Here is a 25851-nt window from a genome sequence, read left to right on the forward strand (position 1 = left end):
TCTTTTCTTTATGGTGTTTTCCACTCTTAATTTCTTCCGTAAATTTCTCGATTTTGGTTACCATTTTCTTCATTTCATTATTGATCTCTTCTAGGGCAACCCTTATCTTCCTGATATCTTCTACACTTAACTCTTCAGCAGCCATCTCTCTCTAAAGCATCTTCTAATAAAACAACCTAAATAATTTTTTTTCTAATACTGTTATTTATTTTAAATGACCTAGCCAAACCTTCCAATTAAACTAACAATAACTCTATTACATTCCAAACTAACACTGACTACAGTATTCTCAAACTAACTCTAGAAAATTTCAAATTCACTAAAGCTCTAAACACTAACTATATTCTCGTAAAGTAAATTCTATCCTTTTTATTCTAATAATGTAACTAAACTAAATCTATTTATTAAGGCTATCCCACTTCTGATACCAAAAATGTTACGATTTACCCCGGGTTCGTAAAGGATAGCCCAATTAGAGATTTTATTACATTACACAGTTTTATTTATTGCCACTACTAATGTCACTTACAAAAATCTTCTAAAATGGCAAATAATTAATTACACTTAAAAAAATATCTATTCCCCAGTCACTCGTTCCACACACCTCGCTGGGCCGCACCTCTGGCGCAACTCTCGCCGCAGGACCCCTCGTAGGTCTCTGCCGCGTGACTCCGTCGCCACACTCCGCCGCCGCCGACGCACTTCCCCTTCGCCGAGGATCCGCTCGACGCCTCGCTCGCAACTTCGCTCGGGACTTCGCCGCGCCCGTGACTATATCGCCCGGAAACTCCGCCGCGGGAAAACTCCCGACTCACACTGAACTCACTCACTCCCTGCCCTGGAGCCTTCGTCCAATGACTTCGCCACTCTGCCGCACCCGCGCCACTATCGCCCGGAAACTCCGCCGCGGGAACTCCCGACTGAACACTCCGAACTGACTCTCCTCCTGACGTCCTCGGGCATATATATAGGCGCAATTCCAGAACTCACGAGAGCGTCCAGGGCCAGTCGCGTCATCGCGAGCTGTCCTGATGGCAGAAATCTCTCGAAAACACGTGTCGGCGCCTTGCGTAACTCCGCAGCTTGCCGGTTTTGCATGTCAAACTAACAGTGCTGCGCGGGGGGAGCGAAGGGCTGGAGGGAGATAAAACGGCGACCCAGTTGAGGTGAGAAATGTAGTTTAGAACCGTTTATCATATTGCCACACAGTTTTTTTAAATTCCTATCGTTCAGAACAGATAATTAATTTTTTTTAATAGTTGATTATGTAAGTACTCATAGGGTTGGTGTAGTTAGTACATAACCTGTATTGACTAATTAACCTAACTAAATCAAATTTTTGTGTGTGCAGCTATTTAGTTAAAATAATATTTGTAATGTAAACAGTAATATACCTAATTAAAATATAAACTAACACAAGAGCTCAAACCTAGGTTATGCTGTTGCCCATGATTAGGCAGGGCAAGTTTCTTTATATATATTGAGAGGCTTAAAGTAGTTGCTTTTCCAGTCATTGTCTAGTTCTGTTTTTTTAAGCTGCAGTAAGATATTTTTTTTTTCAGGTTTTAAAAAATGTCACATTCGAAGGAAAGACATAGAAAGACATCATTCAAAAAAAGGTGGTTGTTGGACCCTTATTTTAAAGATTTCGTACAAGAAGTTTCTTGTGTGCAGTGTATTAGGGATTTAGGCAAGTTTTATTTAAAATTTTGTTAACATAAATATTTTTGGAAATATATATATATTTTTCATTTTATTTCTTTACGGCCAGGCCCTTAGCCTCTTTTCTCATAGGCGAGCTGATTTTTTTTCCCAGCCTAATGCTAGGTTAGCAGTCTGGCTAATATTTATCCCGCCTAGAGGCACGTCGGAGGCCGGTATCTTAATTTCTCCACATGACTACTTTTGCCTACAGCAGCTCGTGGAGCAGTGCTGAGCCCTGCTAACTCTGTCACGAATTGGTATAAGGTTCACTAGCAGCAAGACACGACAGGAGGATCCCGTGGGCCTTGCGTCCCACAGACCATGTGTTTTTGGAAGCCATCCCCCCCTGCTCCCCCACCCTTTCTTCTCAGAATTGAAGCCAGGAACGATGACCACTTGTGAACTCCTGGGGACAGTAACCGAATTCAAGGCCATCTCAGGCTTGACAGCCGCAGATACGATTCGGGACTTTAACGACATTTAGCGACGGCTGTGGTCACTAACGCCACTTGTGGGCGTCGGCAGCGCCGACACCAGCGCTTTCGCGTGGAGGTAACGACAACTTTTCTCCCCATTATGTCTCGTGCCACTAGGTGGCAACACTGGTTACTCCATATACTTCTAGCATGGACACACTCGTCGGCCACAAGTCGATTTATTAGTACTTCTTCTCGCCACCAAGAGATTTCGCCTCAGTCGCGCAGTCATTCCAGTAAGATCTAATATTTTTTATGCCGGCCACCTTCGGGTGGGCTCGGTAATTTTTGGCTCAGAGCCTAACCCCCCTCCCATTCTCTAGAGATCCCGCGCCTATTATATACTGACGATATCCCGCTTTAAAGAGACTTCGGTGCGCGCCTCCTGACTGACTGGTACTGTTTGCAACTGCGATCTTCGGCGAATTATCGGCCTCGCATCTTATATTATGTAGTTTTCTCAGACTATAGGGATGATGTCCCTATCTAAAAATTAAGATTAACCAGTCAGTAATTTAGTTAAAAGTAGAGAAACTTAGTACTTTTTTATTAAATCATGAAGACTTCCGTGTCTACCGCGAATCGTGGTTCGGGTTTTCCGAGACGAGACGTCCTCTCCTGAGCGCCAGGACCAACACCCTGGTTTGGTAAGTCTGGACGTCATCCCCCCTTTCATTTCCCTTTATTGGCCTTTTGCGCCATTTAAGTATACTGTCTGGAAACAGGTCTGATTCTTTGGAATTTGGACTTCTGTTTCAGACAGGGTTCCAAGTTTGGGGCCACCAAAATCCTCTCCAGAACCTCTGGAGTCGGTTCCTGAGCAGAATCCACCATCTTTAGGCCTACTACCTCGATCACCGTCTACCTACAGCCCCGGGTGATACCCGCATCATTCTATCATTTTCTTTACGAACTCAAAAATAGTGTAACCCAGTTAAGACAGCGGACACTAAAAGCAGTTCGAGGAGAAGAAATTTATATAATGTTTTGCAAGGACTATATGTACAACCTGTAAAGTTAGCGATGTTAATTTCATTCAGTTCTTTAAATATTGTAATTTTTGTTAAACATTTAGGGTCGGCCTTCTCGTAAATAAAGTTAAAAAATCTAATATAATAAGTGTAATTGTGAGGAATTTATGTAAGATCACTTATCAATGAAAAACAGATGTTACTAAGAAAAAATTAATCTATAAAAAAACAATGATTTATAAAATAAGGAAGTCTATAGACGTTACTGTTGTTTTTATTTAATTAATCAATAATAGCGATCCCTTTTCTCCCAAGTGTTCGTAGGGAGTAGCACAATTTTCTTTGTTTACTCCTAGTATCGCCTCTTTTGTTGATTTTTGATAGTTATTAATTGAGGGCCCCAGTATTAAGAGGGGTGCTGTCATAACTTAGAAACACACAACTTAGAAACACATAACTTAGAATTTTCTAACTTGTGATAGTTCTAAGTTGTGACTTTCTACGTTACGACGTTTCTAAGTTGTGTGGTTCTGCATTGCGTGTTTCTAAGTTACATTTTTCTAAGTTGTGTGTTTCTAACTTGTGATAGTTCTAAGTTATGACTTTCTACGTTACGACGTTTCTAAGTTGTGTGGTTCTGCGTTGTGTGTTTCTAAGTTACGTGTTTCTAAGTTATGACAGTTCTAAGTTGTGTGTTTCTAAGTTATGATAGTTCTGTTATGATTTTCTACATTATGACGTTTCTAAGTTGTGTGGATCTTGAATTGTTAACATTCGGTTGCTAGTTTTTGGCGAAGGTTTTCATACGGTCTTTCATGCAGTCCCTACATAGTTCTCACTTTACCCGCTAGATGGTGATGAATACCTAACCATCTTTACCAGGAGTGCTTTCTATTGGTTACTTTAAATACTAATTTTTTTTTTACTTTTTTATTAACTATGACATTTCCACACAGTACGTACATTTAACAAAGAACTTCTGTGAGAAATAAATTTTATATATTATTAATTGTAGAATAGTAAAAAAATGAGCTTATCTCTAATTGAAACACAAAGTTGAACTATGGTCTTAAAAAATAGCCTAAATTATTTGAAGCGCAATCTAACAAAAAATTACTTCAACTGAATTAAAAAATATAGTTAACATCCAATTACCAATATGATGGAAATAACGGCTATTTAAATTAGCTAGCAATGCCTAAAACTTGATGGGTAGTTTTGATTGCATGGGTGGACCCATCGGTTAAAGTGGACCCACGCTGTCAAACTCGGTGTATGTGCTGCAACCTAGGAAGAATCACAATAAGTAATCTGCCACAGAAGCTCAGTTGCTTAGACTGTTGAAAACGTGCGCGCATATCGATCTCCGCAGGTTACGTTACGATGACGAAAAACCAAGATATAAAAGTTTTTGCAGGTATGTATGTCTTTGTAACGTGTTGAAATACTTAAGGTAAATAAATTATGTATAATATTTAAAAGTAACGATAAAGGAGTCTGTGTTAATGGTAGGTGTTGGAAATGGTCAGCACGTAAGTAGTTTCGATCATAATTCCATTCGAATAACAATGGCATAGGTCGGCTAAAGTGGACCTACGAGGTACGGGTAAAGTGGTACCGGTCCATTTTACCCGCCAAATTTTACGTAACATACAGATTTTTTTAAAATTAATTTTTTACTTTAGGTAGGATTCACGACACTTCAAATTTCGCTTAGAGTAGCGGCGGAAGTTAGTAAAAGCTAATCAGTGAGAAGCTTTTATTTAAATGCCACTCGCTGATTGGTTAGTTTAAAATTCAACGCAACGCTATGTGAAAATTCGCTGTATAGTGAATACCACTTTTTTTTATAACGTGTGTAGAAAAGTTTTTTGGTTTGTTGCAGATGTCAACACAGGCAGAAAAAGTGGGTGGTGTGTCAAGAAAGATCAGAATCATGGAGTCAACAGTCCACGATTGCTGCTGTTCATGCTGTTCGTAAAAAAAGATATGGGCTTGAATAAAGCGCAAAAAATGTTCAATGTGCCTAAAAAATCTTTAAGAAGATATGTCAATATGATTGCCAAATCACCTGAAGAATCCATTCTTACAACATCAGGTAGGAAACCAATATTTAGTCCCAGAATGGAACAACAGTTAGTTGAGGATTTGTTGTTTATGGAAGCTAAATTATTAGGTTTAACTATGCAAGACGTAAGGAGGCTTGCCTACCAGTTAGCGGAAAAAAAAAAATATTGAACACAGGTTTTCTGAACTCAGGGAGGCTGCTGGAATGGACTGGTTATGTGGATTTCTAAGACGACATAAAAATATTATCGTATTGCGAACTCCTTCAGGAACATCAATAGCCAGAGCCAAGGGGTTCAATAAAACTAGTGTTGCAAACTTTTTTGATATTTTGGAAAGCGAATAAGACAAAACGAACTTCCCTCCAACTAGAATCTACAATGTAGATGAAAGTGGATTGTCTGTGCTTTCCAGCAAAATACCTAAAGTGATTTCTTTAAAAGGTAAACGCCAGATTGGATCAATTTCATCAGCCGAACGAGGTTCACTTATCACTGTGATAGTATACATGAGTGCTGGTGGGAGTTATGTACAACCTATGTTAGTGGTCCCAAGAAAAATCTTCAGTCAACATCTTACAAAAGGTGCTCCTCCAGTTTGTGTATTTACCTGCCACCCTTCTGGATGGATCAACAGTGACATTTTCAGTGAATGGTTTGATCACTTTGTGTATAGTACCAAACCTACATGCTCTGATCCTGTTCTCATTTTGGACGGACATTTCAGCCATACCAGGAATCTAGAAGTTATGGACAAAGCCAGAACGATTTCGCTTCTTCGGAATATTGGAGTTACATGGCGGTTCAGGAAGGTACAGTTAAAGCGACCCCAGAAAAATCAGGGGGTAATCAGTCACCTTTACGAGATGTAGCAGACACATCTTCATCTGAAGCTCAGAATATACAACCAAACACATCTTCTGCTGCCAATGAAGCTTTTCCACTACTTCGAAATGTCAGCAACACTTCTTCAGTCATAGAAGAACCTTCAACACTTCTTCAGTCATAGAAGAGCCTTCAACACTTCTTCAGTGTCCGCATCCCAAATCTCTACCGGGAGGAACTGCATTTTCAGTAGGCCCTAGTGACATTTCGCCATCTCCAGTAATCGCTAAAGCAGCAACAACAAGAGGTAGGGCAAGAGGAGCGGCATGTGTTGTTGCATCATCTCCTTTCAAAAACAGCCTTCAAGAAAGTCGTAAACGAGCTGCCAAAAAAATCCTGCCTGTTGAGCCTACTGGAAATAGAAGAATAACATAAATTAACAGCTATCTGGGAAGACTATGGATACAAACCAATCAGTTGAGCGTAATACATTTGACGAAACTGATGCTACTTGTATCTATTGCTTTGGAAAGTTTTCTGATGACAGAGCTGGGGAAAATTGGGTTCAGTGTTTGGAGTGTTTGGACTGGAGTGGTCACGAAGAATGTGCTGACAATGAAACTGCGCATTTCGTATGTGATATTTGCAACACCTAATTCACCACTTTAGTACATATATCTACTGACATAGGGCTACACGTATGTGGTTAGTGCATCCTTATTACTATCATGTAGTCTAGAATGTTTTCAGTGTGCAAATAAGACATTTAGAATATTTTAGTAAATATGTGCACTATTATTCTGCTAAACTTCACTATTAATAACTTTTTGTCTCCGAAACGTCTATCCATTGTATACTTATACAAATTAAAATGTAATCTTTGTTTAAAAGTTTTAATAATTTGGGATGGGTAAAGTGGACCCATGGTTCTACTTTACCCACACTGTTCGGGTAAAGTGGACCTTTGCATACTTTTTTATATATCACTATACAAAGCCAACATCCTGAGTGAAATAAGTAGGTTCCATATTTTCGTTACCCTTACATACCAAGCTGCCATATTAAACAGACAGATGTAATTATCTTATACAGATACTGAAATACAACAATACACAATACACAATACACAATACACAATACCCGAAGTTCCTCTAATAAAATGCATTAATGATTACGGCTAGTCGACGTCTTATAGAAAATGCATAATCATCCCATACAACACAGAAAGTTAGCCAATACATTTACAGTGAAACATTTTTTTAAGTTTTCATTATGTGCAATTCACAGTTAAATAGTATTATTTTAGTTTAAAAATTGGTCTAATAAATACACACTTAGCAGACTTACGGGTCTATATTTTGACAAAAGTTTGAAATCAACATATTTGTTTATGTAAATGTATATTGTATATGTAAATTTTATTATTTACTGCAGGGCTTTATAATCATGCAAATTAAAAATATATACTTAATAGTTCACGTTACGAGATATTACTTCAACCATTTTTTATTTGTAAGTAAATCATCTAGAGTTTGTGTTGTAGCCTAATGGAAATAAGAAAAAATCTTAGCGACATAGTTTTGTACACTTCAAACGGATTGTCGAATAGAGTTTGATCGTGTATTGGATAATCAAGAAAACAATGCCAAAAACACGTACAAAGTTTATGAGTTGTGTTTCGAAATTATATTTGATACTGCTGTAGCGACCAGCCATCCTATCTTATTTTAACTCAATAACGTTAATTGTTTACGAGAGTCTTTATTTTAAGAACTAATTTTATAACCTTACATTAATTATACTGTTTCTGAGCTTACTTTTACTATCCATAATTTATTTGTGTTAACGCTTAATAGGCCTCTACTTCAGAATTCTATTTTAAAACGATTTCTCTAGACTTATCAAAAATTAAAAACTTTGTTTAAATTTTTTTATATGAAAAATTAGCCTGAAAACAAATTTAAGTATTTATTTTTTCGTAACCATACAAAATATTGCCTGAAGATATTTCCCGGTGGACTGATTCATACTGCTGTATTTTTTAATTGTACTTGGCTTTGGTTGCCAAAATAATTAGTGTAACTTCTGCAGTCACAAAAATTTTGTCGTAATTTTTACCAGTTACAAAATTCCTTAAAAATAAATGAATAAGTAAAGTAGCATTTAAACAGATATTTTCATGTTGGTTAACTTGAATATTTTAACATTAAAAGAGAACAAAATTACATAATATTTTCATGAACTAACAAATTTCTGAATTCTTGCAAGTAGTAAGGTCTGGCGACTCGAAAACATAATTTAGAGTTGTTATTGTAGTTAAAGTTGGGTTCTACCCGACTTTGACGTATTACTTTGACAGAAAAATAACAGATCTAATAAAGTTCCATAACTCAGGTAGAATTTGATACTTCGAGTGAAATTTGAACCCTAGATTCCAATTTTACCTAGAAACTGAAAGATTCAAATAAAAATGTTTTTAATAAATTACAAAAATTATGAATTCTTTTTTTCATTCTCTTTTCTTCAGACAATTATTTATAAATATAACTTAAATTAAGACGTATTTGAAACCAGTCACATGAAAAAAAAATTATTAGTGTCAATTAATTAAATTACGGTATTTGAACCTCGGGAAGACAACAAAAAATCCACCGCTGTCTTTACACTTCCAAGCCCATTAGGTGACTGATCTCCTCCGCAGCAAGCAGGAAATCTTTTATGTTCAAATACTCTTTCTTTTCTGTAACTTTTCAATCTCACTGAACATGTCATAAAAATATAAAGAATGCTGGTAAATCTTCATACAATTAAAAAAAATTAATGACAATTATTCTCATATAATGAAAATCTTTCATAGCTTTTAATGCAAATAATTATTTTTAGAAATGTTTGTCAACGTATGGTATGTACATAAAGAGTCATTTAAAATATTTTAAGGTAGCAAAAAAATTTTAACGTCATTGTTTTCTTGTTCTATATTTAAGTGAATACAGGAATACCCATTTAACAAATTTAAAAAATCTGATTTAGTTGTTGCTTATAGAAGCAACGCAAGTGTCATGTAATGTAACATTTAAAAAATTGCAAAAGTTCTAACCAAGAAGACGCATAATTTTGTTTATACAAATCAATAATTTATAAACGCCTTATTTGTACATATAATTGAATTCACTTACAACATACAAAAGTGCATGCATTTTATGGCAAATTTGACTGAATTTTGCGCGATTTGTCAACAAATTCACGATGTGGATCCACAAGTAGTGCGGGATCCCCCAGGCCTTCAGATGATGCTGGATCCCGCGGGATTGCGGGATTCCACTTAGCTGTATTGCAATCCCTAGTCTCAGTGCCTTGCTCCTGTCAAGCTTATACGCCTATAGCGTTACAGTATTTCATTGACATGCACGTTATTAAGTAATGCGATTGTAGTCTCGTCTTTATTTGCTGTCAGCCACGCACACGGAGCTCAGAAGGAAGACGCTAGCTATCAGTGTGTACCTAACTACGTTTTGCTAACTAATCAAACCATCTTTCTTTACAATAAATATATTTTAAAGTTTCTCTACTTTTAAGATCAATGCATATATTTTAAACCCTGTTTTGCTATGCATTTTTATCAATTCTGTCAATTACAATAATAAATTAGTTTTTCTGTCTGTCTTTCGCGTTGCTCGGAGAAGTTAATTTGTTACATAGATTCTTCTGGAAGAGAGGAAAGGGAAGGGGGTAATTTAATAAAGTTTCCTTTATTTCATGTTAAACGATCTTTACGCCATTATATACACCTCAACAACGCGACAAATTCCGTGTTTCATAAATTGTAAAACTATTATTTTAAACATACTCCCCTCACATGCCTCTTCTGCATTAAGTTTACTTTATATTATATTAGTATTTGTTTCTTCATATGAACTTTTTTTTCTATTCGGAAATTCCTTACAAAACACTTAAAAGGTTTTGTTTTTATCAACAGCATACTTATTTTGTAGCATGACTTTTAATTTGACAGATTTTTAGTATAGTCCCTATTCCGTGTTATTCCTACTGACCGCAGCTATTGCCTTGTCGATGCTTTCTTCAATGCAGTCGTGAAAGGCCCTTGGTGTATTACACACATTTCTCTTTAGAAACTGCCAATAAGTTTTAATTATTCAAGTTCCTACTCGGTTCAAACCTTGGCGTTTTAATTAAATTGGCTTTACAACAAATATTTAAGTTAAATTTACATTTTTAATATGTTTGTTGTTGTAAAATTATGTGTTGTGTTAACATTTCAGTTTCGATTTAAGTTCGGAATAAAATAATTTGTATTTCAATACTTTCTTGGTGATATTTTTGTGTAGAATCAATTATGACTGTTTAATGTGTTAAAAGAATAATTCATTGATTCACTTACTATTTTATTACTGCATGGTTGCACCGGAACGTGGCGCACACGTGCTTTTGAAATATGATATATTATAATTCTCACAAGTTAACATCACTTTTGAATGTTAACCCAGTCCATCTGTTATTATTATCACATTTCTACAGCAATAATTAAATAAAGTTGAATTTAAAAACTAAATATAAGAAATTGTTCGAATTTTACATTCATTTTGATATCAGTTATTTTTACTGCTTCTTTAAAGAAAACATGCTAAATCTGATCCAACCATACAACTTACTTAGTCCCATACCTTTTACATTAGAAAAATCTGGTCTAAAAATTAAAAAAAAAAGAATTATGCAACTAATTTATTAAATAAATCTTTTACAAGTATGTTTATACTTCACTTAACATAAAGTAAATATATATATGTATATAAATATATAGGTAAATATATATATATAAAGTAAATATATATGTGTATATATAAAACATTTTCAGCAGTTTGTAGAATAAGAAATGAATAAATGATACATAATACATTCTTTTCTTTAAATATAATAAAAATAATAATATCCATCACATTTACTACTTCCTAGCTTTATCCCACGGTTAGCTCGCGTTAAGTAGATTTTGTCATTCAATTCAGGTTGTCGGTCGACACAGGAAGCAAAACTATTAAATTCAATTAGTTAATAATAAAAATAACTCATTTAGTTCAGTTTGTTGTTCAATACGGGTAGAGGTTAAATATTTACAAAAGAAAAAAAAAACTACACAATATAAATCAGGATTAAGTGTTGGAGAAGAAAAGGAATAGCTAAGTTTGTGTTAGTAGAGTAATAGGTTCTGCCTTGTCGCGAATTTAAGATTTCACTCCATATTAAATTTTACCTACAGTTAATTAACATCCCTTATTAACTCCGCTTGTAATCTATATCTTACATAGTATAAAACAAAGTCGCTTCCCGCTGTCTATCATTATGAATGCTTAGATCTTTAAAACTATGCAACGGATTTTGATGCGATTTTTTTTAATAGAGAGATCGATTCAAGAATAAGGTTTATATGTATAAAACATGCATAATATAGTAGAGAAACACTGATAAGTTTAGAGGTTTAGAGGTGTATGTTGTGATGAATTGGTAGAAAATCACCATGGCAACGGCTATTCGTATCTATGGCAACGAATATGTCATTGTTAGTGCAGTCCTCATCACCGTTGATATTTTGCGGGGAATTTAAATATAAAAAATTGCTCTTTTTTCCAAGTATATAGGTATCCTACAGACTTGAAACTTGACAGTAATGTTCCTTATGTTACTCAGGATGACGTTTTCAGAAAATCAGCTCCCAAGGGTGGTTAAGCCCGTGCAACAGTGGCTACTTCGTCTAAATGGCAACGGGCATCGCTTTGTTTTCTTTTTCCATTCGAGGTGCTGCAGTGGCGTACCCACAAGGAGGAGCATGTAAAATGAGCGGCGTAAGAGTGTACTGCCTGCAGATTGCCGAAGCGAAGTACGGGTACACCAGTTGTACGTTGCGTGCTCGAGAGTCGGGAAACCATCGGTGCTATTCGTTTTCTCTCCGATACATTAAAAACATTGTAATAAATTAATTGCCATGGTATTTCATTTATTATTACTGTTAATGGGAGATTTGGTCTTCTTTTCCCTGTAGTATAGCCGTGCGAAACCGGGTCGGGCAGCTAGTATATATATATATATATATATATATATATATATATATATATATATATATATATATATATATATATATATATATAAATGATGAAATTTCTTCTGCTTTGAGGTGCAATCATGTAAACACGACTAAACGTACCGGTATGGGACCATCACCATTCAAAGTGGGATCGCATGTAGGTGGTTCTAGGTTATTCATTTTTTGAATTCTGTAGACCCTTTACCCAATTTTTGTTTAGATTTTTAAATTTGATAAGATTTTTCACCAGTAAAAAAATATACATACAATTTATGTTATGGAAACTTTTCTCCGTGCTAACGGATTGCTCATAGCAACGAAAAATAACTACACCCAGCGATATATTAGTTATATTTGCTGTTAAAGTTTTCTTTTAGTTTATTAAACTATAATTTATTCTTCGATGAAATATAGGTATCCTATGTCCTTTTCTGTACCCCTGACAATGTGTATGCAAAATTTAATGATGATCGGTTGAGTAGTTAAGGCGTGAAAGCGTAACAAACAAACAATCAAAATCAAATTTGCATTTTTAATATTAGTAGGATGAATGAATAAAAGTGCTAATTGAACGGAACAGGCCTGTGTTTATTTTTCATAGTCGTTTACCTATATTTGTTTAAGTAGTCATTGACATGTCTTTCAATGAAATTAGATATGTGCATCCCGAAATCAGATACTAAAAAAAAATGTCAATTTAGTTTTGTTTATGAATAGGTTGAACGAATATTTATGCTTGTGTATACGAGCACAGCGACTGCTTGTTGTCGACGGAAATGTTTGCAGGTTGTACTGTATGGCTTGTCATTGTGATGCCTCAGCGGGGCGCCTGAGATCCCGGACTCAAGGTCGTAGGGTCTTTGGAGAAGAATACCTGAAATGTTCTGGGATGGGGTGTGGCAGGAAACCCGTGCGTCACTGGAGAAGGGGAGAGAAGTTGCCAAGTGGTGGGGAAACAATTTACGGGCAAACGGATTCTCAAGACAAAGGACAGAATGAAACTTACGCAGATTTTCGTGCTGGTTTGTATGAAATATAATTCGAGTATTCACAAACACAAAATATTTAAAAAACGCAATACAGTCTCCTTGAGTTCTATGGGGAAATCAATTTTTTTTTTAGTTTAAGTGTTCCAAGTTACTTCCAAAATTAAACCTTCACATTAAATAATGTGATTAAAAAAATCTGCATTTTTTCACTTTTTACAATCGTATTCTAACACATAAAATTTTTTCACCCTTTCAGATAATACAACAACGAGCTTTGAGAGATGCATGTGTACACTTACAAGGGGCCATCCATAAATTATGTCACACGAATCATGATTTTTTGCCCCCGACTCCCACCCGGGACTCGTCACAGATGATGTGACATCACAAATTTTCCAACTTTATATATTGAACTAATTTTATTAAAACAGCAGTTTTAAAATTATTTTTACTTTCATTAAAACTATGTTTTAAACAAAATAACATTAAATCAACATTTATTAAAATTGACAAAACAAGAAACTACTTAAAACTAATAATTATATCAATGAAAGATACAAAACTCAATCATCTTGTGTCCATGGACTCTGAACCCACTCCTCTATATTGCTTATCACTGACATAGCAGGCATTTCGTTCTCATTTTGGTCAGAGGCCATTTATCGTTCATCTCTGTTGAATGCACTTCTTCCCGGAGCATTTGTGGCAATGTAAATAGCATCCAAGTCAAAATCTTTAAAATATTGCACAGCTGATACTATAAATCACTCTAATTTCAAATCTCAAAAACTTCTTTGAATTTCGCATTCATGAGTTGATTACCTTAAATCGTATAGGCGTAATGATATGTTGGAAATATTTCTAAGTTTTTCTCTTACATTTAAAATTTCGCATTTAAATATTTTATATTTGGACAAGTGACATCACGAAGCTTATGTAGACTCCTACTCCTTGTCACACAATGTCACACTTCGTCAACCACCTCCCCTCCCCTTAACGCGTGGCGTTATTTAGGGCTGGCCCCCAATGAGACCGAGTCTTATCAGGTTCAGACAAGAAACTCAATAAAAGGTAAATAACAATGTTTTCAAATAACCTTTAAAAATCACACAAGACATCTTGCAATTCTGCCCTCCATATTTAATGTAACGTGTTCCGAAAACACTGAAGTTATTTGTATGGAAGCCAACGACTTTATTTTTATTGCACGTTTCACGTTTTCACTTATTAAACTACCAAACAGCGAAAGCACATGAAAATTTTTAATGAAATTATAAATAATTGCTTACTTTGACATAAAAATTACCATTACTTATAGAAATAAGCCAAATGTAAATTGTTTCGACATTTGTATTGTTTCAAGTTGCAGGGTCGGCGATGTCTAGCGTCTGGCGTATTTTACCTATAAATTGCCGCAGTTTTATTGCACTTGTTGCATGTAGCGTCCTGTGCGTTTGCTTTTCTTGCGAAGTTTATAACATTAGCCTTGAAGCCAACTAGTGAACACCTTAAGGTGTAGCCAAATTATAGTTGTTGATTTTATTTAATTTCAGACGCCCGTGGTCAATTCTTAAACATAATTTACTACAGTTACATCCAATTGTTAAATTGTCATGTATTTCACACTTCTTCCACGTGAAAAGTGCTACGTATCTACCGCTCAAGCCCGCTCCACAATGTGTAATGGGACTTCAAGAAATGTAGGTTTCAATATGCGTTCGCTGCTTCCACAGTGCATGAAAACTTAACAAATGGTAATGAAGTGATTGAATTTTTCTGGTTACGAAAAAAATAAATTAACTGAAAATTTGTTGAGTTATGATAAAATAACCACGGTAATTATTTACACACACACGCCTTCACGCACACACACATGTATATAAACATAATTACATAATTAAATATAATTAAAAAACAAAGTAATGATTCTGGAGGCAAAAGAAAATAATGTCTTATAATAGCGAACTACATATTAAAAGTTCTCAAATAAACTCGTTGAAAACAACCGCATACTCTGTTTATTAATTACCGAAATCCAGCGCTATTGGACGTCTACACTTTCAACTACCATGATTCACAACTGCGTATGCTTTACGAGAACTTCCAAAAATAAATCAGTGTAAAAACAACAACCCACAGGTTACATACAGGATTAGCATATATGAATGACCGGATGTAAAAAAATGATATTTTCAAAGATATTATTCTATCAGTGATACTGAAAATAAAAGAAAGAATTTCCAATTTCTTATAAAAAAATCGTTCACTTCATGGCAGCTTTACCTTAGAACTCGATGATAATAGGAAAAAATGATAAGTGTTAAAAACCAAGTATACATGAATAGTTAATAATCAGGCATTGATATGTTTACATCTCATGACCTAACTTCGTATTACGCTTCATATTCTAGTAATTTCATCACTGTAGATCCACAAAATGTATACTAGTACTAGGCTCCAATTTATATATGGGTCAACCGGGCATTCGCCCAGATTTCCAGTTTTTGAGCGGCGAAAGAATTTGTGGCACGAAAAAAATTTGACAAAAAGGTTTGAGGGACGAGAAATAATGCCTAAAAATATAAATTACTAAATAAAATAATTTAGAAAAAGATTTACAATTCGTTTAATAGTATACTGTAACTCATATTTTATTACGGTAACTATAACAGCCTTATAAAAATACTACAAGCATTTATTAAATTTAAAAAATACACACAGCCTTTGTGTTTGAAAAACCTTAGTATTTAGTTGCATAATATGCTGTTTTAAAACTTATTATAAATAAGCTTGACTTTGAAAGGTTTTTTAATTTTGCGGGGAACTGGAAAGAAAGGGGGGCGGCTAAAAATTATTTTCCCAGAGCGCTGGCTCCTGAAATCGGGGCCTGGCTAGTACATAATACAAGAGCAACCAAATTACTAAAATAGTTTAAGATGAAATGTACTTATTTTCCACTTTCCCTACAACCAATTCTATAGATTTTGGTGGAAAGTCAAAATCATCCTCACAACGAATCAAGTGAAAGCTTGCCATACGAAAATATCTTAAAAGAAATGTTTTGTACAAATAAAACAGAAAGGCTGTTTGCAAAACAAAGCAAGGCTACGCACAGTTAAAACATACTTGTTTTCCCAACACTCAACCCACTTAGTATTAAATAACATATACTGAGAACTAAAATTAACCTAGCCAAACTCAAGAACTAATTATTCTTAGATGACGGTGTGGGCACTATTCGTTTGGTTAGAATTCGTATATAAGGAGTATAAAATCTATATTGTAACATAAAAAATTAGGATAGGTTCCTAATATGGTAATTTTATAAAATAGCAGCTTCTTGTAAATAAGGCTAATACAAAACCGTCAAGTGGAAGATTCGTTGCGTAAATTCAGAAGTAGTAATATTTATTTGGTACATAAGTAAAACTTAATACGTAATTAATAAAGGGAACCTAACTAACCTTTAACTTTAGTTACAATTCAAATGGTTTTCCAGGAATCGCTACACTGTAATTTTCCCCTAAAACATTCCGATGTGGCATACAAGTAATATATAAATATATGTCCGGCATCTGGTGCCAGTACATTGTGTGTGATTGAGGTCCATCATCTTGGATTGTGACTTCACAGCGGCCATCTTGCATGACCTTGACTTTGACCTTGGCCACTTTTTATTCCTGACAACATTTGGCTGGTGTTCTCCCTGTGCTCCTGGTTATTCCTGTCAAAACTTTTGTTGAATTTCTTAGCGTGCTTCTGGTTAATCATTAAAAAGTAGGTAATCATTTCAAGCATTTTTTCGATATGAGACATGCAATTGTTTTCAGTTTTACATTTAGTTAGTGAATTCTTATTACCAAATTACAACTACAAATTAAATCAGGTGAAACTCACACATAAATTATATTTATCACTGAGTCGATTTCTATGTATTAAAACAGCTGAGAACCACAGCATGCAAGACTATTCTCCTTCTGCTTGAGGTCTAACAAAGCTCTCATATTCCGATCGTGAGTGAGCATCCCACATCTCGCTTAAAACATAACAAATAACGAATGTTTTATACTTGCATTATTATACAAGGTAAATTGTACTAGATTGATTCAGATATATTGTTTAAATTACGAACACTGTGAGCAATTACATGAGGAGACATCTGTTGGTGAAAAGCAGATCTATTTGAAGATGAATTTTTCAACAAATGTAAAATTAACTCTAGCTGATGGTTTACTGAAATTCCTACTTGAATTTCTCTTTTAGTTTGGAATACTCAGTATGCTTCTGACCACATTCACAGAAGCTAGTATGGATTCCGTAGCGATGTCTGTAGCCGTTACCGAACAGACACAAGTGTAGTTATTGCAGCAAGAAATTTACCTTGCAATAAATGTTAACCGTCATGAGAGAAGCGAGTGTATTTTGGGACATTACCAAAACTTATTTAATTGCACTCAGCATCATTTAGTTGACGAAATATCTTGAATAAACATCACAATATCTGTACAACCAAGCTAACTGATGATAACAAAAACGGTGCTTCATCATCCAGAAAGTGAAATAAAGACAACACTATCCTAGATTTCGTTAATGATTTGAAATTAAATGCTAACGAAGAAAGTAGCATATTTAATGGAAATGAAAAAAAAAAAATTATCAATAGTAAATTCAAGTCATCTTTGCAGAACTGAAGACAATATAAAAGCATCTGAAGCTGACAAGTTCGAATAACGTGATGACACACTTGAACCTTTCAAGATCAAAGACCAAGCTGAAGCACTTGAATCTTACAAGATGGACAATTGTGATGAAACACTGAGACCTAAACGATGGAAGCGACAAATTAAAATTATCAATTCTGATCATTTCCGTGATGATCAATGGGACGATTATGATTATAATAACTATGAGGCTGGTTTTAAAACAGAAGACTATCGAGTTTCTCAGGAAATTGGCAGTAAAAGCGCAAAGAAGATGGAGGCAGCAGCAGAATAGATTGATTACACAACATGAGAAGATCCTAAAATATTGGTCGATAGGTTAAGACTTCTACTTGCTTCCCAAAATGTTAAAAATATATCCATCACTAAAGAAAAATGTACTATACTTCATGAACTAAGTTGTACGGGATAGTACTTGTTTTACCTGCAAGTGTGTTTTATTGAAAAATAAATTATAATTGGTATTTTGAAAAAAAAATGTTTTTTTTTCTTGTATTTTAATTTATCGCCTAAGATTGTTTTCTCACACTACAATTTCTAACTAAAATATGCAATAATCGTCACCAAACAAAATAATAAGTAACAAAAAAGCCTTCTCAGCAATCGAGACGGTTTCAGGCTAAATATGATTGAAACCAATTGGAGCCAAATTCAGTTGTAGCTGTTGTAGAGAGTTGGAGCCATTGTAGCCGTTGTAGCCAGTTGGAGCTGCTGTAGCCATTGTAGCCGTCGTAGCCATTTGGAGCTGTGGAAGCCGGAGCAATTTGGAAATGTTGATTAAAATCTTTACTCGGACTGGACAGTAGCAGTCGCAACGACGAAGACCTTGATGACGTATGTACCATCACCAATTGGAGGTTCTTCAGTTGAGTCTGACCTTTCACCTACAACAACAGTAATGCTGACTATCGTCAGTATAGATCATTGTGGAGGTCTATCATCGTCGTTTACATACTAGAGGAGACTTTAACGGGTGCAGTGTCATTATCAGCAGTAAAACATAACAAGTATCGAAAACGAATATATCGTGGTTCGGATACGCTTGGCCTACAAGGCTGACATTGTAAATGATCTGTTCAAACAGTATTATGAGAACCGATGAATTAGATCTTTTGGTTCGGGATACTTTGTCTATACCTGAAATGGTACATGAGTAAGCTGAAGGGGTTTCCAAACCTTTTGGTGTGGAGACGCTTGTCATACGGCCTGTCTAGAGAGACTTTTCATTGTAAGGCCAACTATCAAATTGTCAGAAGGTAAAGAGAGAAATAAAAAATATATATTTTAGTCTTAAATCCCTTTTTTTTTATCGACCAAGGTTCGAACCGAGGTCTGAAATCGATGGATTCAATCGATATATTATTTGGATAATTTTCTAATATTTTGTCGATATTTTTTCGATTAGGTATTTATTTTATTAGTACAGAATTTCAATATGGCGACCAAACCTACATATGCGGCTCACTGGAAGCTGATAGATCAGGACAGTAAATATATATATATATTTTATTTTTAAATGAATATAATGAAATTAATTTTTTAACATAAAACTTTATTTGTATTGGTCAAGGATTGAACCAAAGACTTAAATCAATCGGGTCAATCATTACATTAATGGGCGATTTTTTTTTATAATTTTTGGAATAATTTCCGGATATATAGGTTAATAATTACAGAATTACAATATGACGGTTATGATGTCCGAAAAGATGGCGGAAGTGACAACATTGTTGCAATAAATGCTCCTGCACTCTTGCCAACATAGCGGTAGCTCTATAGTAAGCCTGGTAGCAAGAACTGAAAACAAAAATGGTGGCAGCGCCCTCTAGCATATGGTTGGTGTACTACGTGACACTCGCGCTCCTATTATTGTGAATTTAAAACAAATATGGCAGCAGTTCCCTCTAACAAATTCTGCTATTTTTATTTCATCATATTGAAAAAAATTACAAGTCCGAATATGCGACATTTTTTATATATACCTTATATAATTCTCAGTCTGTTAAATGTCTCGATGGTCATGTGGTAAAAGGTGTATGTTTTTAATCCAGAGTTCCGAACTGCCATGGTTCGAATCACCTAACTGCCAATGTATACAGTATAAAAATTAAATTTTATATGTCGATAAGGGTCATAACCTTATTAGTAGGTAATGGAACATCGAACTTATGTACATGAGACAGAGAGTAGCTGACACACACTAGGAAAAATAGCAGAAACAAAAATGGTATACATTATATAACCCAAGATGGCGACCTCCTGTACCGGCAGATAAAAACAAGATAATGGAAAAACCAGATTGCGGCCGTAACGAATTGGGGCATTCGATTTTAAGATGGTGGAAAGTTTGAGAAACAAAATGGTAGATTTCAATATGGCGGTGAGATCATAGTCAAGGTTATTCAAGATGGCCGCCGTGTTGTCAACAATCCAAGATGGCGGACTCCAAACACACTACGCACCGACATCAGTTTCCGGACATACATTTATACACTTTTCATACGGAATGTTAGAAAAAAAGTTTATTTTGAATGCATACTGACGTGAACTTCTTATTCATTATAAATATTTTTTTTTTTTAAGAATTCTTTAAAAATATATCAAAAGGAGTTTTGTGTGTTTCAAGGTAAAGGACCTAGTGTTAATTTCAGCTGCAAAAAAAAAAGAGTCGAAATATGACAAAACAACACAAGTGAATAATGTTCAAATTACTAGTTAATGGAGTGTAGCACTATAAGGCAAAAAGCCACAGACTGATATAATGTAGGTCTACACATAACATAACCAACCACAGACATTCAATTAAGTAAATGTGTCACAGCATTTTTCTCAAGAAAACAATTAGTTAACTCATTTGTGAATCACCTACTTGCACTTGGCCATGAATTAGTGAAAGTGTTAATTCAAAGTCGAGTAAATAGTTATCTGGTTGCAAGCAATAGAGCTTAAAATTTTCGTCCAAATCACCATACACAGTTCTTACTTTTAGATTAAAGTAATTAAGAAAAGGGAATTTTTTTTTCATAGAACCATTAAAATACATAATATTAAATTTTTACGTTTATTGTGCGAAATACGGAATAAAAAATAATGTTATCATTAATTGATGAAAAACCGTATATTGTTAACACTTTACTATAAAAAGGGGGGGGGGGGGGAAATGCCGTAGTATGTAAATTTCAACTTATTTACTAAGACATTGGAAACTTAAAAGTCTGTAGACATAATACGCTGCAATCTTACGTGATGGAAGAGGAAGTCCGCGAGAGATAGTAAAATTTCTGATTTAGACGTAGGGAATTACGCAGGTCACACCGAGCAGATCGACCCGCATTTTCAGCCACATGAGTCACGCTGAAATATGAACTCGATTGAAACTTCTACGAGCCGAAGAAAAGGAACAGCAATTTTTCCTAAACTGTTACTAATTCAAAGTAATGATTAATATACAAACGGAAAATACCCCTGCAAATTTTTTATAATATTAGTCAAAAATCGTTATAAATAACTACTGGTAACTCATTCAAAGATATGAATAGGTATATTAAACGAAAATAGTTATCGAATTTTATTTTAAAACTATGAAAATAGGTTACGCAAACAATTAATTAATCACAGTAACAAAGAAAAAAATTGTAATAAAATACATACTTTTAAATTTAAAACCTAATTCCCGTAAAAATACTGCATTATCTCACATCAAGTAATGAGAGTTACTCGGAAATGCACTACGTATAATACAACGACGTAGCGCAAACGCGAAAGCTCAGGTTCGAAATCATTTCATGAATCTTGATTTTTTACCACCTCTCCAATGACCTAGCCGTCATGTTGGAACCAGCTGTCTGGCCAAAAGTTTTCTGCATCCCCAGTAAACATTGCTTGTGCAGTATTGCCCCGGAAATCAACAGGAAAATAGTACCTTGATATAAATTTTATGAAATGGAAAAATTAAATTTTTATGTTCCTCATATATAAAATTTGCAACGCTTTTTATCTAAAAATGATTTAAAAATATTTAATAACTACCCTGCGTCTGAACATTAATGTTTCTGCTTTCTCCACATTACGTGATTTCTCACTTATTAAAATTTTAACGATTATTTTACATACATTCTGTATTTATATTCTCAAGATTATGTTTAACGCTACATTAAAAAAATGTAAAAATTTTATATTAAATAAATGGCACTAATGTAACCTTCGAGAGAAGAATACCTAATGACGCTACAACGAAAGTACATCAGATAATACAAGTTCAATTTTATATATATATAAATATATATTTAGTTTTAAATTTCCGTCAACAGTGACGTCATAGAAACCGGGAAAATTAATTCAATTTTGCTTCTTCTTGGTTTACTTGTAGTTATTTAAAAACGTGAATTTAGCACAACGCTCATTATGTAATCAACTTAATTTATTATAGCTATACAAAAAAACTGTTTTACTAAATAAAAATTAAATCGTAATCATTGAAAACAGGAATAAAATAAACGTGTCGTTCAGATATGGCGAGCAAACCATTAGCTGAAGTCAATTTAGCTCTGTGTGGAACTAACAGCGCCATCTATACAGAGAGAACCAAACTTAACACGAAAGTAACTATTTAGCCACAAGAGTGCAGCTCTGAATGCAGGGAGTGCAAACAAAAATATTTCTAACTACAGTCCTTTCAAAATATTTACGCCTTCTCATTCAAATTCTAAGTAACGTGATTCGGCGTTATGTGTTTCTAAGTTACGTGTTTCTAAGTTATGATCGTTCTAAGTTGTGTGTTTCTAACTTGTGATAGTTCTAAGTTGTGACTTTCTACGTTACGACGTTTCTAAGTTGTGTGGTTCTGCATTGTGTGTTTCTAAGTTACGTGTTTCTAAGTTATGATCGTTCTAAGTTGTGTGTTTCTAACTTGTGATAGTTCTAAGTTGTGACTTTCTACGTAACGACGTTTATAAGTTGTGTGGTTCTGCGTTGCGTGTTTCTAAGTTACGTGTTTCTAAGTTATGATCTTTCTAAGTTGTGTGTTTCTAAGTTGTGGTAGTTCTAAGTTGTGACTTTCTACGTTATGACGTTAGTAGGTAAATATAGTTCATATGGTGGCTGGGGAGGGGGGAGGGGGAGCCGGGGAGCCACGGCGGCCATCTCGGATTACGTCACTTCCGGCGGCCATCTTGTATTACGTCACTTCCGGCGGCCATATTGGATTAAGTCACTTCCGGTGGCTATTTTGTTTTATCCGCCATTTTGTTTTCTAGAACATTCCAACATTTCGAGTTTCGTCCGCCATCTTGAAAATCTTTATTTATTATCCGATTTTAATGAAAAAAATTTAAAATTTATAAAAAATTAAATAATCAAAATTTTAAAATAAAATTAAAAAAATATATTATTTAATAAAATTTTAATTAAAAAACCTAAGCATCGAACACCCCACTCCTCTACATTACGAATACACCATCTAGCACCCCGCTCCTCTGTTACAATGACATCATCATCGAACACCCCACTCATTCCTGTTACAATTTTTCTTTACACCACATTCTTTAAAATAAATTTATTATCAAAATAAAAAATATATACCATCGTTGTCTGCGGAGGCAGCCATCTTATTTAGTGGAGACCACCATATTGATTTCATCTGATGGATGTCGTCATCAGGTGTAGGTTTATAAAGTACGTTAGTGTATATAAGGCCGAGTTTCAAATCTCTACCAACATTTTTATGAACCTTATAAGCCAAAATCCACAAAAATCCAGTCATTTTGTTGTAACCATCATTTTTTCATAAAATATTATCATTTATAGGTTTTAACTAAAATATATGTTATTAATACTATCGTTGTGGATGCGATAGTTAAAGTAATGATAATTTTAAAAACATTTATCACTCCATCTTAGCGGACCAGACATTTTTCAGAGTCCTAACTCACAAGTAATATTCTCTTCTCATGTTTGCGTACTCGTGTTTTAAAAGCTGCATGGAAGCAGATATTTTAATGTTTGTGTATAATTACATTTCACCATTCTGTAAGACATTTATAAGTATCAGTACCTCGTGGGATATTGGTTCTATATTAAAAATAATAAACAACATGTAGGTAAAATTGTATTTACTAAATTAAGAACATATTTTACACAACCAAAATGGAGCAAAAACAGAAACTACACATCAAAAAACTGAAACTTTACAACAAAAATGGAAACTATACATCAAAAACATAAACTGTACAACAAAAATGGAAAACTGTACAACAAAAATGGAAACTGTACAGCAAAAACATAAACTGTACAACAAAATGGAAACTATAAAACACAAAACAGAAAAACTATACAACAAATAGAAACAACTACCAAACTGCCAAACTATTTAAATCAAAAACTATTTTACAAAAAAAAAAAATTATTCGTCGCCTCCAACATATCCGTGGGGGACTGTGTGGATACCATCTTCGCAGATGAGCCGTTTGTCGTCCTCCCACGTTATGGCCAGCTTATTACTGTACTCAGTATAGAGTATGTGCTGACGGGAGAGAATTGCTCTAACGCCTGCCCTCATTGTGCGGTGGTCTTGCAGGGCATCCAGGTAATCATCGAATGTTATGTGGTTTTTGACCACACATCGCTGGATGCCCTTGGCCTTTTTCTCGCTCTTACCACCACACCTGTAGGCGTACAGTTTGGCCCGTAGGCTTACAAACTCCTCCATCACTTCTCCCCCACATTCATCTTTGAATTTACTGACAACTTTCTCGTTAATGGGGGAGAAGCATGGGTGGTCGGAAGGGTAGCAGCTGGTGTCGAATTTAGCCATCAGTGTAGGGTCGGCTTTGAGGTCTGAGTAAAAGTCTGTTGTCTGGATCTCATACACAAAACTGTCTGTATCCATATACATCAGGTGAATATTGTCATGGTAACGGGGTTTCATGGTATTGTAGTGGAAGTCGTACATGAGAGTCTTTGAAAGATCTAGTACGGCCAGTCCGGCATAAATCGGCTTGTCGAAAATGATGGTCTCGTGATTAAGGTGGACTAGAGACAAATTCGGTTCGTACATTGTACGGTCCTTGAAGGACGGACGACACACCAACTTCTTGAACCTCTTCTCAGAGCACACCAACTCCATTTTGAGCCTCCGCCTTTTATTTTCTATCAGTTTACCAAATGTCGAGTTCACTGCGAGATTAAAGAACTCCTTCTCGAACTCGTTGGCTGCTGCTTTCCGCTTGTTGGTATTCAGCCGAATATAGGGCTCCAACCATGCCGACTGCTCAAACTGCAGGACTCGGTGTATCTTAGTCACTCTCAGTCCATGAGATACCGCTTGCTGTAGGTTTTTGTAGTGGACAATGTAGTGCTCTTTATTTTCAAGTGTTGTCATCAGCTTTGATTGATTTGAGCCGGGCGGACACTGATTTACGGGGAGAAATGGCAGGTCTTTATGACTTTCGTGGAGCTCGGGAGGGTACTCCACATCACACTCAATAATGTAGCCTGTAGGAGAATCATCTGGGACAGACACGACATCAATTGATGTGTCTGCCCATTGGAAATGCCGAATGGGGAGCGGCAGAGACATCGCCCACCCGTACAAATTATTTGCATCAATGTACTCTAGGAATATGGATGGCTTGGATGCATCATGTGTTTCTGGTACGTAGGAGTTATTGGCTACGCAATGACGTTTAATGCTTTGCGCTACTCCCCCCCTAATACCGGCCTCCACAAACATGTACATATCATAATCGGTAAGAAGCTCTAGCTGTACACCTGTGGTTCGAAGCATCGCATCGAAAGCGAACCCTGGACAAGAAATATAGTGAGACGGATCTAGGCTGTATGTCTCCAAACATATGGAACGGAAATTCTCGAATACATCCGCCAAAATCAGAACATCCGTCTTTAGGTACAAGTCAGCGTACTCCCCCAAAGTAGCACACTGAAACTTGTCCCAGACTTTCACCGCATGTGCGTACTCCATCTCTGAAATCATGGAATCAGTCAGACT

Source organism: Bacillus rossius, chromosome 2 (assembly GCF_032445375.1).
Source record: "Bacillus rossius redtenbacheri isolate Brsri chromosome 2, Brsri_v3, whole genome shotgun sequence".
Lineage (NCBI taxonomy): Eukaryota > Metazoa > Arthropoda > Insecta > Phasmatodea > Bacillidae > Bacillus > Bacillus rossius.